This window comes from Leopardus geoffroyi, chromosome C1 (genome assembly GCF_018350155.1).
Source record: "Leopardus geoffroyi isolate Oge1 chromosome C1, O.geoffroyi_Oge1_pat1.0, whole genome shotgun sequence".
Classification (NCBI taxonomy): Eukaryota; Metazoa; Chordata; class Mammalia; order Carnivora; family Felidae; genus Leopardus; species Leopardus geoffroyi.
In genome coordinates this window covers 117918755-117935893 of record NC_059328.1, presented here as the reverse complement: position 1 = coordinate 117935893, position 17139 = coordinate 117918755, and the positions used below count along the sequence as shown (strand labels likewise).

Here is a 17139-nt window from a genome sequence, read left to right as displayed (position 1 = left end):
TCCTTTTTCCCACCTCCAGGGCACGCAGGAGGAACAGTGGGTGTTGGCCCAGAGCCCTCAGTGGTGTCCGAGGTAGATTGCAAACAGCAGCAGAAACATTTACTCCTCCCCCTCCAAGCCCTTGCAGTGACTTTGCAGCTCCTTCCTCAAGCATGTGTGTGTGTGTGTGGGTGGGGGGGGGGGGGGTGGTCAGTTCCCCTGCCCTTGAATCCAGGCTCTCCTGTTGCTTGCTCCAGAGAACACAGCAGAAGTGAAGGTGATACTGAGCCAGACCCCTAAGGTGGTGGGTTCCCTCTTTAAGTCACCCCTGGTAAGGTAACTCGGAAATCAGAGCTCCCCCCTTTGTGGGGGACAGCACCTTGGTACCACTTCTAGTAGAGAAAGGGTGCGGCGTGGGTAGGAAGTAATGCAGAAAGTTTTCAGGTCTCCCGTTCAGAACTGGGGAAAAGGGAAACACAGTGGCTCGCTGTTCCTCCTTCTTCATTGGAAAGGAAGCTCTGGCAAGCTGGAAGGTGAGTACTAACCTCTTGGCTGCAGTAAAGTCCTGCTTTACTAGAGGGCCCAAGACAAGGACAGGGTGCCTTGTCCCCCTGCATTACGGCCATGTGGGGAAGGGAACTGATCCCCCACCCCCGGCTCAGGAGCCCAAGCTTTCCTGGTGGCAGCTGCTATTAAACTGTGTCATTCTGCAGAAGAGGCATGCCAAGCCCAGAGATGCTGTGTCCTTTTCCCAAACCACAGAGCCAGCAAAGGGTAGGCCGAGATGGTCTCCTGGCGTACGTGTTCTCAGCCTCTCCCTGGGAAACGCAGGGTCCTGCTGCTGGCCTTGCCTCCTTGCCCCTTCCCACAAACCCAGCTGAGATCAGAGAGTCTCTCTTAAAGATGAGCGCTCCTTGAGGGCTCGAGGCCGGCTGCTTCTTTTCTCCAGTCTTCCTGGTTGTGAGGGCTAAATCTGGCCAGAGGGGGAGCCAGGACAGGGTTGCTGAAGGAGCTTTTCTGACTCCCCATCAGTGGGTGCAAGTTCAAAGTCTGGTGGCACAGCACACACACCTGTCTCCAGCAGTATCTGAAGCATGCTTATCAGTAGTTATTTACGTATGTATATTCACATTCGTGTGTGTGTGCGCGCACGCGCGCGTGCGTACCTATCTTTGTCCACTGGATTGTGAGCTCTGATGACATGGGCTCTGAGGTAGATAGATAGATAGATACTGGGCAGGTGGATGGATAGGTGGGTGAGTGGGTGGATAGATGGATAGATTTGTTCATAATGGAGTCAGATAATACAGAAGGAAGGCAGAATTCAGGGCAGGGCTTGATCCTAGAAAAACAGAACAGCCAATATGAAGACACCGCAGCAACCAAGCCTCTGGGTTTGAAACTAGAGGGCCCAAATGCGGTCTTAGTCATTCAATTTCTCTAGTCTTTCTTTAGTTTCTTCTGTAAAAAGGGAATGGTAACAACGGGGTCTGCCGCTCAGAAACAAATGAGAAGACAAGCCTAAAAGAACGTGCTTCCGAGGTTCACAGGGCAGACGGGCTCAGGGCCGCGAACTCAGGCAGGTACGGGGTCCAGTTCCGGCTCTACCACATATGGACTGCTGGACCCCGGGGGAGATCGCTTGACGCCCTCCCACCCCCCACCCCCCGCCCCGCCACCACCGCCAAGCCTCAGCTGCAAAACCAGAAGAGGTAGTTGCTCCTTGGCAGGGGTTTGTGAATATGAAACAAGGTTTTGTGTTGGAAGCAGGTGCTCAGCGATGATCACGTGGCGGCTGCTGTCAATTTCTCTTCTCAGGAGGCCTGGCTCCGCCCTCTCGCAGTTTGGAAGATCAGAGAGACGCAGGTGGAGGCAGGGACACAGCCAGGCGGGGACTGCTGCACTGCGGGAGGGCGGTGGGGGCGCGGGCTGCAGAGCAGGGCGAAGGGTGACGGCTCCCGCAGCTCATGGGGGGCAAGGAGAGCCGCTTGGAGGTGGTGGGCAGGATTTATAAGGAAAACCCTTTGCTCCTCAGCCGATTCCCAGGGAAGGGGGGAGGGCGTGGGAGGGGAGATGCTGGCAAGGCGAGGACAAGAGAAATATTTTAGAAACAAAATAATGACAGTTCTTGGGGAGATGCCAACATTAGCTTATCTGCGGACATGCTCCCTCAGGAAGGGCCAGGGGCCTGGCCGCTGGAGACAGCTGCCAACACAAACAAGGAGAGGGACCTGGCTTCCTCTGCGGACGAGGCCGGGAATAGGAGCCAGCTCTACATGATGGCAGGGAAAAGACAGGGTCTGGGGACCCCAAAGCAGCCCAAAGCAGCCGCGTACAGCCAGGGGCAGCTGGCATCCTGGGTTCTTCTGGTCCAGTTCTGGGTGCTTCTCATTCCTACTGGGGCCTGAGATAATTAATTCACTTCCCTCTGCCACCTCTCCCTCCATCTGTGAGCCCCGCCCCACACCATCCTCTCCTTGCGTTGGAAGGACTGCCCTGTCCCCTCCCTGAGAAACAAGCCCCCCTCAGCCACTCCACCAAAGTCACCAGGGCTTGAGCAGAGGTTGCCCTTCCTCACCCGCTCCTCCCCCGCGGGTCCTCAGCCGGTACACAGCAGTGGTCATTGGGATGCTCTTTTCCTTGGATCTGAATTTAGAGGGCATTTTCTAGCTCTTGGAAGGGATGAAAGGCTGGGAGCAGAGGACCTGCCCATGCTAAGCAAAGGGGTAAGGATGGGGGCTTTTTGTGGTAGAGAAAGGAAAGTTAGAAGAGGAAGAGGTACTGAATGAGGGAGGAAGGAGGGGGACAAGGAGGAGAAAGAGAGAAAGTCCAACTCCCCGAAATACCCTCCATAGGACCTCAGACTTAGTCCCCACAAACCCTAACATTAAGTCCTATCCTGGGTGGCTCAGTTGGTTAAGCGTCTGACTTTGGTTCAGATCGTGATCTCGCCGTTCGTGAGTTCGAGCCGCGCGTCAGGCTCACTGTGGCCAGCGCAGGGCCCGCTTTGGATCCTCTGTCCCCCTCTCTCTCTGCCCCTCTCCCACTCGCACTCTCGCTCTCATAAATAAATAAATAAATAAATAAATAAATAAATAAATCCTATCCTGGTTTTCAATTTATGGGCTTAATTTTTTTGGCCATTTTATTTTATTTTACTTGATATTCTAATTTATTTCTGTTAAGTTTTGATTTAAATTTCAGTTAGCTAACATACCGTGTAAAATTAGTTTCATGCATACCATGCAGTGATCAGCCTTTTGTATTTTAAAATATGATACCTGGAGAAATAGGTGTTAAAAAATAACCATACAGCTTAACAAACTATTAGTGACTAAATCGTAGGCCGGCTCAAGACTCGGGATCGCGGGTCCCCGAAGCCCTTCCCACTCACGACCTCCCTTCCCCTCAACGTTGGCCAGTATGAGAACTTGTGTCTTTTCTTTATAATTTTACACAGCCAACTAAGCGTGTGACCTGAAACACGATAGTTCAATTTTGCCAGCTTTTAAGCTTTATGTAAACGGAATCCTATCTATGTGTTCTTTTGAGTCCAGCTTCTTTCATTTACTGTAACAGTTTTTGAGAGTAAATCACACTTTGCCTATTATTTGGGTCATTGGTTCTGGGTGCTGTGGATTACTCCACTGCGTGACCAAACTTCAATGTATGCATCTGTTCTATGGTCATGGACATGAGGGTTGTTTCCAGCTGGACGCTATTACACAAAACCCTTCCTGTCCTAATTTTCTTTAGGTGTCCACCCAGTTTTCTCTAGGTGTCCTAAGATTTTTACCAGATTTTTACCACCAATGAACGACCTGAACGTGGGGGCGCAGCACCCAACTTGAAAATGGGAAAATCCAGAGAAATTTGAGCCCTTATTAAGGCTGTATCCTGGACCTCTCAGAGAATGCAGGTTCAGAGTCATTTCACTTTCCAGGTCGATAAACGAACAAAGATTTTTTTGAGCGGGTGGGGTCTAAAAGGAAGGGAGGACAGGCCCCAATGCATGCGCGGGAGGCCACAAAAAGATACCACCGCAGGCTTGAGGTCGAGGCCAGCTTCCATGAGGAATCAGTCTTGGAGAGGCCGGGAGGAAGGATTCACGTAGCGTAACCTGGACATTATTCAGTTCAACCCTTGACTCCAAATGTCTGAGACTCCTGCCTTCCTTGTCTCCCCAGACCAAGTGGGAACAGGGACCTCCTCCATCGCAGTCCAAAGGAGCGCCTGGATCACGCTTGTCTGGACGTTGAAGCCCGCTGGAGCACTAGGAGAGCCATGGTGAGCCAGCAGGAGGGGACTGAGCAAGGTAGGAGCTCGTCACAGAGCAGCCTCTCGGGGAAGGTGGTGGACAAAACAAACAAGCTGACTTCGTAGAACAACGCTTTCCAACATGAGCCCTTGTAAACAAGCATTTGGGTTCCAGAGATGGGAATCAGACTGTGTTCCCAGCCTGTAAGGCTGGACTCTGCTGCTGTTGTGTGTGAATGGATGGCTGCGGTCTGTATCTCTGTAGGACGACGACCTAGAAAACTTACATTCCAAGGGCAGCATTCCAGCAGGGCCAGAGGAATGAATTCAAGAGATTCCCTGGATTTGGATCCCACCACTGCCACTGGCTTGCTGAATGATCATTCTTTCTCTGGGCCTCAGCTCCTCTATCTGTAAAATGGGGGGCTAGACAAGGAGACCTTTAGAAAGGCCACTCATCCCCCAACATCCTACGGTTCTACACATGTCCAGGGGAGGAGAGAGCCTCATAAATGAGATGTACCGCAGTAAAAGACTGTTATGACCAGGGCCAGGCGTTATAAACCAGAGCCTTTAAGGGAGATCCACTGGTAGCAAGGGTTTGGTTAGGAGAACCCAAATCAACTCAAGGCTCGCCTCTGTGGCCTGTGCACAGATTGCATTCAAGCATCGCAGAGGCTTTTGCTGCCTTGAGAAGACACACACACACACACACACACACACACACACACACACACAGGGGCACCTGGGAGGCTCAATCGGTTAAGCGTCCGACTTCAGCTCAGGTCATAATCTCACGGTTCGTGGGTTCGAGCCCCGCGTCAGGCTCTGCACTGACAGCTCAGAGCCTGAAGCCTGCTTCGGATTCTGTGTCTCCTTCTCTCTCTGCCCCTCTCCCGCGCACACTCTGTCTCCTTCTCTCTCAAAAATACATAAAAATTAAAAAAAAAAAAACAACAAAAAGAAACCTGTTTAAAAAAAGGAGACACACACACCCGTCCTGGGACGCCTGCCTGGCTCAGTCACAAGAGCACGTGACTCTTGATCTCAGGGTTGGGAGTTCAAGCTCCATGGTGGGTGTAGAGATTACTGGAAAAAAAAATTAAATTAAAACCAAACTTAAAGAAGACACACAGAGATATTAGACACCTTGCTTTTTTACTTCGTATATCAAGAACATCTTTGCAGGTGGATATGGATAGCTCGAACTCCGAAGCCACAGAATGAACATAGCATAGGTCATTCACCCAGTCCCCTGAATACACAGGGTATTTCCAGTGTTTTGGGAACAGTCGTGTGATACACACCCTCGTACATACATCACGTGCCGCCGTCTTTGACAAACAGCTCAGATTGTGTCACTCTCCTCCTCCAAGACAAAATGCAGACTCCTTTCCCTGAGCTTCAAGGTCTATACCATCTGGCCCTGCGCCTTCTCTGAGCTCCGCCCGGAACCCCCTCCGTGCCCACTAGCGCCTGCTCCGCTGGCCGGATTGCAGGGCCTTGAACTGGCCAAGCCCGATCCTGCCTCGAGGCCGTTGGGCCAGCCGTCTCCTCCCCTAGAACATTCTTCCTTGATCTTCATTGACTTCTTCCTTGCCGCTCAGAGCTCAGGTTCAATGCCCCCTCCTCTGAGAAGCCTTCCTGCTCATCCAAGTTCAAGCAGCCACCCTCACTCTCTCATTATTGTCTTCTGTCAATGCTCTGGAGAGCCTGTCGAGGCTTGACTTGTGTCCGCTAAAAAGATGTATTGAAGTAACTCCTAGTAGCTGTGAATGTGCCCTTATTTGGGAGTCATCTTCGCAGGTGCAGTCAAGTTGAGATGAGGTCATCCTAGGAAAGGATGAACCCTAACCCAATGACTCGTGTCCACATAAAAAGAGGGAGATTTGGGCAAAAAGACACACAGAGAGAAGAGAACGCCATGGGATGGCAGACTGCAGTGATGTGCCTATGAGCCAAGGGACACGGGGGTTTGCTGAGAGCCACCAGAAGCCAGGAGAGAAGCAAGGAACAGATTCTCCAAGCTCAGAGCCTCCAGAAGGGACCACGCCTGCCAACACCTTGATTTTGAACTTCTGGCTTCCAGGACTATGGGGGAATATTTGGTTCTGTTATTTTAAGCCACTAAGTTTGTGGCCATTTGTTACGGCAGCCCTGGGAAAGGAATACACGGCCCTCGTCCCAACCCAGTACGTGTCTGGTTTCTCTCTTTCTTGGTTTCTTTGTGGTCTGCCTTTCCCATAAGAACGTCAGCCCCATGAGAGCAAGGGCCTGGTCTGTCCTTTCTGTGGCTACACCCCCAGTGCCTGACACATGGGCATTTTTGAATTCAGGGGCAAGGTGTTATTTCTAAAGGGAATGAATTCCTGTACGTGGGCTTGCAACGTTTGAATGTCAGTGTATTCTGAGTTTGATGGACCATCAGATTATGTTCCCCCAAATGTGGTAGCTACAGTCCTCCTCCCAGCAGGCCACAGAAATGCCCATCTCCCATGTTCTATTCAGCCCTAAAGGGTGTTAACCTTTTCCACACTTGCCATCTGGAGGCTGAGCACGGGATCTCCTTGCTGGGCTAACTTTTACTTTCTTGGCTTTTGGGAAAAGTGACTGTGTTTTCATAGATTCAGGTGCTGTTTGCACTTCTCTTATGAATTGCTTTATTTTCTGTTGGTATGTGCGGTGGGCAGAATAATGGCCCCCCTTAAATTTTCCATGTCCTAATCCCCACATCTGTGAATATATTAGGTCACATGGCAAAGGGGAATTACAGTTGTGGGTGGAATTAAGTTGTCAATCAGCTGACCTTGAGAATGGAAAATCACCCCAGATTATCTGGGGGACCCCAGTGTAATCACAAGGGTCCTCTGAAATGGAAAAGGGAGGCAGGCGAGAGAGAGTGAGAGAGGGGCAGCATGGGAAGGACTCGGCCTGATACTGCTGGCTTTGAAGATAGAGGAAGGGACCAAAAGCCAAGGCATACAGGCAGCCTCTAGAAGCTGGAAGAGTCTGGGAAATGGATTTTCCCAAGAGCCTCTAGAAGGAATGAAGACCTACCAACACTCTGATTTGAGCCCAGTGAGACTCATTTTGGACTCCTGACCTTCACAACTAAAGGAGTTGTTTTCAAGCCACCAGTTTTGTGGTAATTTGTTAGAGCAAGCAGCAATATGAAATTAGTACACTATGTTTGAATTTTCTTATCAATTCTGAGACGTCTGTTGTATGTTAGGGCTATAAACCCTTTATTTATTTATTTATTTATTTATTTATTTATTTATTTTTACATCTATGCTACCCTCGTGTTCTGGGACTGGAATTATTGGTTAATCATCTACCTCCTTCCTCCCTGAGCCCTCAAGGACAGGATCCATATTTTATCCCGGTGTTTCTAGCAAGCCTGGAAGGTGCACCAAAAATGCAGAATGAATGAAAGAACAACTGAACTCCAGGAATATCTTTACATTCTATTATCCCTGCATCCCCACATCCCTGTGCCCTAGAAACACCAAGGTTTCAGATAATGGGGAGACCCAAGTATTTGTTTCTTGGTCCTGTCCCTCCCTAAATGATTGGGTCCCTGTGCCTCACTTCCGAGTGGGGTCCAGGTAGAGAGCAGGACTGGAAGGAACCTCGACACGCAGCGAAACGCAGAGGCTGCAGGGCTTTGGGAGGTGGCCACGATTAGAATGAAGAGGCTTCCAGAATCCTCGGGTACTCCAGCACGTCACAGGCTGCAGCAGGACACCCTCCCACGAGGACCAGAATGTGACTCTACTGTGTGGCTTGGCGGAACTGGAGCGTTCTGAAGTCTGGGACACGGCGGAAGTGAGGGAGCATCACTCCCCGGATAAAAGTTGATGACACACTGTCTCGGGGTCTCCAGATCTGTTGGATCACTCACTGGGGCAGGGTGTGAGCAGCCCCACGGAGCGGTCTCTGCAGCAGGGACCTGCAGCTTTATGCCAACAACCACGTGTATGAGCTTGGAAACAAATTCCTTCGCTCCAGCTGAACCTTCATCCGACTGCAATGCCGTCCCCCCAGCCGGTCGCAGCCTTAAGACACACCCTGAGCCAGAAGCACCCAGCGAAGCCGCTCCTGACTTCCTGACCCTCAGAAACTGTGAAATAATAATGTGCATTGTTCTAAGCCAGCAAGTTTTGTTATGTAGCGACAGTAACAAATGCTGTTGGAAATCCTGGTCCTTCGCAGTTTTGAGAGCTACGCTCTAAGGCTAAGGCTCTAGCTTTCCAGCGTTTCCATGGGGAGATCCCAAACAGCTCTGATTCCTGATTCTGTGCGCCTGACCCGCTTCCCCCGGCCACCGTGACGCCTTCTCCTTATCCCACGGGTTCTGAAATCACACAGCCCTTTGCCTTGCTGGGTCCGCAGGTGTCTGGCAGGCCGTGTGGGTCTGCAGATTCCTTCCTTTCATTGCAGGGGAATTCTCTTGAATCCTTCGATTGACAATTTTCTCTGTTCTCAATTGCTGAAGTTCCTTTGGTTCATATTTTGGGCCTCCGGGGACTAGTCTTTATTTTCTTCTTCACTCTCCTCTCTTCCTCCGTGATCCCTTTCTGTGTTTTTCCCATGCTTTCTGGGTGATTTCATAGTTTCATACTCTCATCTTTTAGTGACGTTTTTTATTTTATTTTTTCTTACGCATTCTCTTTTTTTGTAAGTGTTTTTACTGTGTGCTCCTTTTTGATTTATTTTTATGTTTATTTATTTTGAGAGAGAGAAAGAGATCACTTGTGCATGCACGTGAGTGGGGAAGAGGCAGGGAGAGAGGGAGAGAGAGAATCCCAAGCAGGCTCTACACTGTCAGTGCAGAGCCTGATGTGGGGCTCGATCTCCCTAACTGTGAAGTCATGACCTGAGCTGAAATCGAGAGTCAGACGCTTAACTGACTGAGCCACCCAGGTGCACCAAGTGGTCCCTTTTTCTTTTCTTTTTTTATTTAAAAAAATTTTTTTTAATGTTTATTTATTTTTTTGAGAGAGAGAGAGACAGAGAGAGAGAGCACACAAGCAGGGGAGAGGCAGAGAGAGGGAGACACGGAATCTGAAGCAGGCTCCAGGCTCTGAGCTGTCAGCACAGAGCCTGACGTGGGGCTTGAACTCACGAAACTGTGAGTTCACGACCTCAGCTGAAGTTGGACGCTTAACCGACTAAGCCCCCCAGGCACCCCCCAAGTGCTCCCTTTTTAGATTTGTTCTTATGTAATTGATGCAAATATCTTCTCTAATCACTGGAAAAGTATCCACACGAGCTTTGGGAGAATTTTTGTATTTGTTTCTTTAAAAGTTTTCTTCCCTGTGCACAGGCTTTCTCTGTTCTTCCAGGTTGCTCTATTCTATTCTATTCTATTCTATTCTATTCTATTCTATTCTATTCTATTCTAATTTATCTCTTCCCTTCAGGGTTGAGTGTTCTTCAGATGTCTGGCAATCCTAATTTCCCTGTTGCTATTTGGAAGTAGCCGCTGAAGAACTGACTGGAAGGTCTAAACCTTTGGTGGGTTGGAATTTGTTCCCCGAGCCTCACCTAGGGAGACAGGATCAAAGTCAAGTCCCACCTGTATTTTAAGTTCACCTCCACGCAGGCACTTGTCGTGATGAACACCAGGTGTCATACGTAAGTGATGAATCACTAAATTCTATACCCCAAACTAATATTACACTATATGTTAACTAGTGGGAATTTAAATAAAAACTTGGAAAGAAAAAATAAAAATAAAAATAAATTCACCTCCGTGAATGGGCTCCTGGTGGGCAGGTAGAGCGGTGACAGTATAAGGGGACCCGATGGACGGCAGCAGGACAGGTGAGAGCCTCTCAGGAGGGGCCTCCCAGCTGGCCCCCATCATGTAATCTCTCTTGTCTATGATGAGAAGTTTCGAACTACAGAAAAGTGTAGAGAGCAAAACAGCACACATCCATTTACCATCTAATCAGTAGTGACAATTTGAAAAAAAATTTACCTCCCATTTTATTTATTTATGTATTTATTTATTGCTTTCAGAGGGAGAGAGAGAGCGAGAGAAAGCTTGAGCAGGGGAGAGGGGCGGAGGGAGAGGGAGAGAAAATCTTGAGCAAGCTCCGTGGAGCCCAACGCGGGGCTCGATCCCACAACTGTGAGATCACGACCTGAGCTGAAATCAAGAGGTGTCCACTTAACCGACTGAGCCACCCAGGCGCCCCATTTCCCGTTATCTTTTAAAGACATAAAACACTCCAGGTATAACTGAAGTTCCAGGTGTATCCCCTTCCAGTCTCTTTTGTCTTTCTAGGCTTAACGCTCCTACCCCTGGAGGAAACCGGTATCTCAACTTCGGGATGTCCGAGATTCTATTCCTTCCACTTATGCGTGCATCCATAAATAATAGATAACACTATTCTGTGTCAAAGATTACACACATGAGCCAAAGCTATTTATAAATTCACTGCAATCCCTATCAAAATATCGGCAGTCTTTTTCACAAAAAAAAACGGAAAAGCTGAGCCTCAGATTCATATCCATATGAATTCCAAGGGACCTCAGACAGTCAAAACACCGTTGAAAAAGAAGGTTAGACGTCTCACACTTCTGGGTTTCGAAACTTGCTACAAGGCTATAGTAACTGAAGCAGTATGGTACTGGTGTAAGTACAATTATATCCACCAACAGAATAGAACAGAGATCCCAGACATAAACCCTTTCATACATGGTCAATTGATTTTTTTTTAAAAAATTTTAATGTTAATTTATTTTTGAGAGAGAGAGAGACAGAGCACAAGCAGGGCAAGGGCAGAGAAAGAGGGAGACACAGAATCGGAAGCAGGCTCCAGGCTCCGAGCTGTCAGCACAGAGCCCGACGCGGGGCTCAAACCCACGGACCGCGAGATCATGACCTGAGCTGAAGTCAGACCCCCAACCGACTGGGCCACCCAGGCACCCCTTGGTCAATTGATTTTTGACAAGGTTGCCCAGATCATGCGATGGGGAAAAAAGACAGTCTTTTCAACAACTGGTGCTGGAAAACTGGATATCTTCATGCAAAAGAAATCAGACCCTTAACTAACATCAGGCTCAAAAATTAAATATAGATCAAAGCCTACATTTAAGAGCCAAAACTTTAAGTCACCCAAGAAAACAGAGGGGGAAATCTTGACATTGAAATTGGCAACAATTTCATAGACTTGACATCAAAAATGCAGACAACAAAAGAAAAAAACAGATAAATTGGACTTCATCAAAATTTAGTCTAAGTTTTAAACTTATTGTCATAAAGGTTTTTATAATAAACCTTTTCTTATCTTTTAATATCTGTAGGATCTTTTTCCTTGCTGATATTGACAACTTTTGGTATCTCTCTTTTTATCTTGGTGTTTATCATATTCATTACCTTTTAAAAAAAATCTCTACTTGTTTTTAAGTTTATTTATTTATTTATATATAGAGAGAGAATAGGAGCAGACGAGAGGGAGAGTGAGGGGGAGACAGAATCCCAAGCAGGCTCCTCGACATCAGTGCAGAACCTGACATGGGGCTTGAACTCACGAACTGTGAGATCATGACCTGAGCCAAAATCAAGAGTCGGTGGCCTAAGTGACTGAGACTCCCAGGAGCCCCAGATTCATTACCTTTTTAATAACCCAGCTTTTTGTTTTGCTAACCTTCTCTTTTGTACATCTGCTTTATGTATTTTTAAGTAATCTCTACCCTCACTGTGGGGCTCAAACTCACAACCCCAAGATCAAGAGTCCTGTGGTCCACTGACGGAGCCACCCAGGCACGCCATATCTGCTTTATTTTTAAATTGACCTTGGTTTGTATTTTGATTTTCCCTTCTGTCTTCTTTCTTTGGATTTAAAGTTACTGTTCTTTTTCTAACTTGAGATGGAAATTTAGGTAAGTAGTTTTAAACTATTTTCTCTTATCATACATGCATTTAAATCTTAAAATTTCTTGGGCGGGGGGGGCCTCAGTGGCTTAGTCGGTTAAGCGTCTGACTCTTGATTTCAGCTCAGGTCATGATCTCACGGTTTGTGGGTTCCAGCCCCGTGTCAGGCTCCACACCACCACAGAGACTGCTTGGAATTCTCTCTCTCCCTCTCTCTACTCCTCCCTCATTGTTTCTCTCTCTCTCTCTAAATAAATAAATAAACAAAATAAAACAAAATGAAACCTAAAATTTCTTTCTAATCACTGCATTGGCTTTTATCTCAGTGTTTGTATGCAATATTTTGATTTTCACTCAGTTCAAAATATTTTGACCCCCGGGTTATTTAAAAGTTCTGCTTAACATGCAAACATTTGAGGTCTAACAATCTTTCTTTTGTTCATTTCCAGTTTCGTTCCACTTTGGTCGGAGATCATACCCAGCATGAGTTCATCTTTTGAAATTTGTTATAACTTGCTTTACGGTTCAATACACGTTCTATTTTGGTAAAAATGCACTTGGAGAGAAGAACATGTATTCTCCAGCTGTTGGGTGCAGCATTCTATAGCTGTCTATTAAAGTCAAGGTGATTAACTCTGTCATTCATATTTTCTATATACTTATTGATTTTTTTATCTGCTTTTTCTATCAGTTGCTGAAAGAGATTCGTTAAAACCTCGACCATGGTTACAAATTTGCCCACTCATCTCTTTTGTTCTGTCAACTTTCTGCTTCACGCAGCCCTGTTATTAGGTGAGTACAAATTTATGATTGTTACGTCTTCCTGTTGAATTAGTCCTTTTATCATTATGAAACATCGCTCTTTACCACCATTCCTACTTCTGACTCTAAAGTCTACTTTGTCTGATATTAATCGAGCCACACCTTTCATTTGGTAAGTGCTTGCATGACATAATTTTTACCATCAGCTTACTTTCTGCCTTTCTGTATCCTATGTTTAAAGCATGTCTCAGAGGGGCGCCTGACTGGCTCAGTAGACCATGTGACTCTTAATTTCTAGGTCATGAATTCGAGCCCCATGTTGGGCGTAAAGCTTACTTTTTAAAAAATTTAAAAATAAAGTATGTCTCATAAGCAGCACACGATTGTTTTCTTTTTAATCCAGCCTAAAAATATTTGTCTTTTAATAGAAGTGGTGAGTGGAGCTTCGATCTACAATCTTGTTTCTTTTTAAAAATTTATGACACCACTCCTTTAAACCTTCATTTCTCCTTTTGTGCATGTTTATTGCATTTTGCCTCTTCTGTTACACTTTTAGTTTTATTTCTATTAATTTTTAGCGGTTAACTCAGAGGAATCATCGACTTTTGGAGTTTACCTTATAAATTGGAAGCTTTCCCATTTCACAAATAATAGAGGAAATCTACACTCGTGAGTACCCACCCTACCTTTTGTAATGCTGTTGTTAAATGTTCTACTTTTAGGGGGACATGGGTGGCTCAGTCGGTTAAATGTCTGACTCTTGATCTCATCTCAAGTCTTGATCTCAGGGTTGTGAGTTCAAGCCCTGCATCGGGCTGAGTGTGAAACCTACTTAAAAAAAAAAAAAAAAGTTTCACCTCTACATACGCTATAAATCCCACAAGCCATAGTTATTCTTGTGGCTTCAAACAGTCAACCCTCTTATATCTGGGCACATATTTGCTTCTTGGAATTCTCTGTTCCACTCTGCAGTTCTGTTTCCATTCGGAATTGTCATCCTTGTATTTCTTGTAGCAGGAGTCTGCTGGTCCTCTGACTTCATTAGCATGAAAATGTCTTTGCCTTCATTTTTAAAATTAAATTAAATTAATTTTAGAGAGTGCACAAGCAAGGGAGAGGGGCAGAGGGAGAGACAGAGAGAGAGAGAGGGGGAGGAGAGAGAAGAGAGAGAGACAGAGACAGAGAGAAGCTTAAGCGGGCTCCACACTCAATGCGGAGCCTGACACAGGGCTCAATCCTACAACCCTAGGATCACAACCCATGCCGAAATCAAGAGCGGAATGCTCAACTGACTGAGTCACCCAGGCGCCCCGCCTTCATTTTTTAATTGTTACCTTTGAAAGCTTTGAAACTATCACACAGTTATGGAAAAGTACAATGTCCAATACAGAGAAATGTTTGTTCCTGACCCATTTGAGAGTATTTTGCCAACCCAGTACCCCTGAATACTTTGGCATATGTTTCCTATAGTGTTTTCTGGCATAACCACAGTACGGCCTTCAAAATCAGGCAGTTAATAATGATGCGTTCCCATCCTATCCAAGCCCCCAGTTAAGATTTGTCAATTGTCCTGATAACTTCTTTAGAAAAGGAATCATGCGTTATATCAGAAATTTCAGTTGTCATGGGTTATCATGCCTTCTTAGTCTCCTTCAGTCTGGACCAGCGTCTCAACCTTTCCTAACCTTGATGCATTTATGGATTACAGGCTAGCCATTTTACAGAATGCTCCCCCCCCCCCCGCCCACCGCCATGTGTATTTGTCTGATAGTCTGATTTGCAAGCATTATAGTCAGATTCTTCATGTTTGGCAGGCATATCACAGACGTGGTGCTAAATTCTCATTGCATCCCATCCGGTGCTGTATATCAATTTGGGCCATCGCTGGTGATGCATACTTTGGTTGTTTGATTATGGTGGGGTCTGACAGCTTTCCGAACACTGCACATTACTCTTTTCTCCTTTGTAACTAACAAGCATTTCGTGGGCAAGGACCTCAAAACTATACACACAGTCCTGGTCCCCATTGTGCTTTACTATTTAACTATTTATATACACTTGTGGCTCCTTATTTTATTCAAAGGATTATAATCCAATTTACTATTTATTTTGATTTTCAGATGTCCCCGATTCGATCAGTGGAAGCCACTTCAAGACAGCTTCTGTATCCTTCTGACATGTCCCCATTATTCTTTGAGTGCTTCCGTGCATTTTGGCCCAGGATGCTCCAGACTCACCTTGTACTTTCCCTGCCCAGTCCTGGAATCAGCCATTCTTTGGGGATCCCTGCCTTCTTTCTTTGAAACCATTGTTTAGAAAACAAAATCTAGGTCTTGCTAATGAGGTGTATCCACTCTTGGCTCTGTGTGAACACAGCTTGAGAATATGTATGCATATGTATACATACATTTAGTATCTATTATATATCTGTTATATATGCATATATTATGATAATGTATTAATATATGTGTATATATAGATGAATCCACTCAGATATATTCTTTTCCCAATAAATATCACAGGGTTCATTCCAGTTTTCTCCTTTTCTATATTTATAACTCCCTCTCTCACTAAACCCAAACCTCCTCCCCCCTCCTCACCCTGCTCAGGATCTGACACCCCATATCTGGCTTCCCTCCCATGGGAATGCCCTTCTCATCCTGTCTGGGCTCTGACATCCTGCTCTGGGCCACCATGGCTTCCTCCACTCTCCACACCGTGCACACAAATGCATCCACGCCACGCCTTGCTCTGCCCCACCTGATGGCTTTAAATTGTTCACACATGGAAGAGAAGAAAAGGGAAAGGAAAGAGGACCATGAATTGCCTTTATTTTTGAAAAAAAAATTCACAGGATATAGAACTTTTTTTTGTACAGTTAAAAATGCCTTTCCATTGTCGTCTAGATTTCATAGTTGCGATCAACATGTCAGCCATAACTCGTTGTTGCTCCTTGGAATATGATGTGTTTTAATTTTTCTTGGCTGCTTTTAACATTTTCTCATTGTCTTTGGTTTGCACCTCCGTGTAGTTTTCTTTGTTTTTCTTTAACTTGGGATTCACTGAGTTTTGTGCATCTATGAGTTGATGTCTTTCTCTGATTCTGACAACTCTTGCCCTTTATCTCTTCGAATATGCTTTTCTTATTCTCTCTCCCTCCCTTTTTCTGAGAATCCAATTAGATGCATGATCGATATTATGACTGTGTCCCAATATGTGTCTTATACTCTGATCTATTATCTTCATTATTTTCTCTGTCTGTACTTCAGTTTGAGTACATCTATACACATGTCTTTGAGCTCACTAATCCTGTCATCTGCAGCTAAATCCATTCAATGAATCCTTAATTTCAAATACTAAGGTTTTTTAGTTCTTGAATGCCTATTTGAATTTTTATAGATTCCAATTCTCTGCACCAGTCCTGCATCATTCAAAGGCCCATCTTTTTTTCTAAATATTCTCTTTATATTCTATTTATCATAGTTATTTTTACATTCTTGTCTCATAACTCCAAGAGAAAAATTATCCCAGTTGTGATGGTGGAATGAATACCTCCAACCAAAATTTGGTTCAAATGTCAAGACTGATGACATAAAGCACATACCAAGAAGATATGAGATTTATTATACACATATGAGGATTTCTAGAGACAGCCTGGAAAGTTCCCAAGCAGGTCTAAAAATGGCTTAAGAGAGCAGAAAAAGGAGACTGGCTGGGAAATCATTGGAGAGTGGGACTAGGGATAAGTGTTCCCATGCATGGACCAAGGCTTGCATGGTTTGAACTTCATGCTGAGATGAATGGATGGGGCACTTAGGCTTTCTTATGAGCTGGCCCAAGTCTAAAATAAGGAAAGAGGGAGTGGTGGGGCTTAAAAGCTGTCGGCATTCAGGGACACCTGGGTGGCTCAGTGGTTAAGCATTCCATCTCTTGATTTTAACTCGGATCATGATCTCACTATTCATGAGAGGAGCCCCATGTCGGGCTCTGTACTGGGAGTGCAGAGCCTGCTTGGGATTCTCTCTCTCTCTCTCTCTCTGCCTCTCCCCTGCTCATGCTCTCTCTCTCTCTTTCAAAATAAATATATAAACTTTTTTTTAAAAAGCTATCAGCATTCAAAAGTTAAAAAAGGAGTCAGACTCTTTACTGTGCTACAGGCCTAATGTCTGTGCCCCCCACACCAATTACATGCTGAAGCCTTAACCCTCATTGTCATGGTATTTGGAAGTGGGGTCTTTGGGAGGTGATTAGGT

At 45.8% G+C, this 17139-nt stretch overlaps 1 long non-coding RNA gene across 1 annotated transcript; it reads left to right on the top strand.

Moving 5' to 3' along the window:
- The first annotated feature begins 236 nt into the window (after nucleotides 1–236).
- LOC123598789 lies at nucleotides 237–16085 on the top strand. The gene is made up of 4 exons (XR_006712786.1): nucleotides 237–512; nucleotides 4167–4294; nucleotides 12816–12916; nucleotides 15007–16085. It is a non-coding gene; the product is annotated as an uncharacterized LOC123598789 (long non-coding RNA).
- Nucleotides 16086–17139: the final 1054 nt, after the last annotated feature.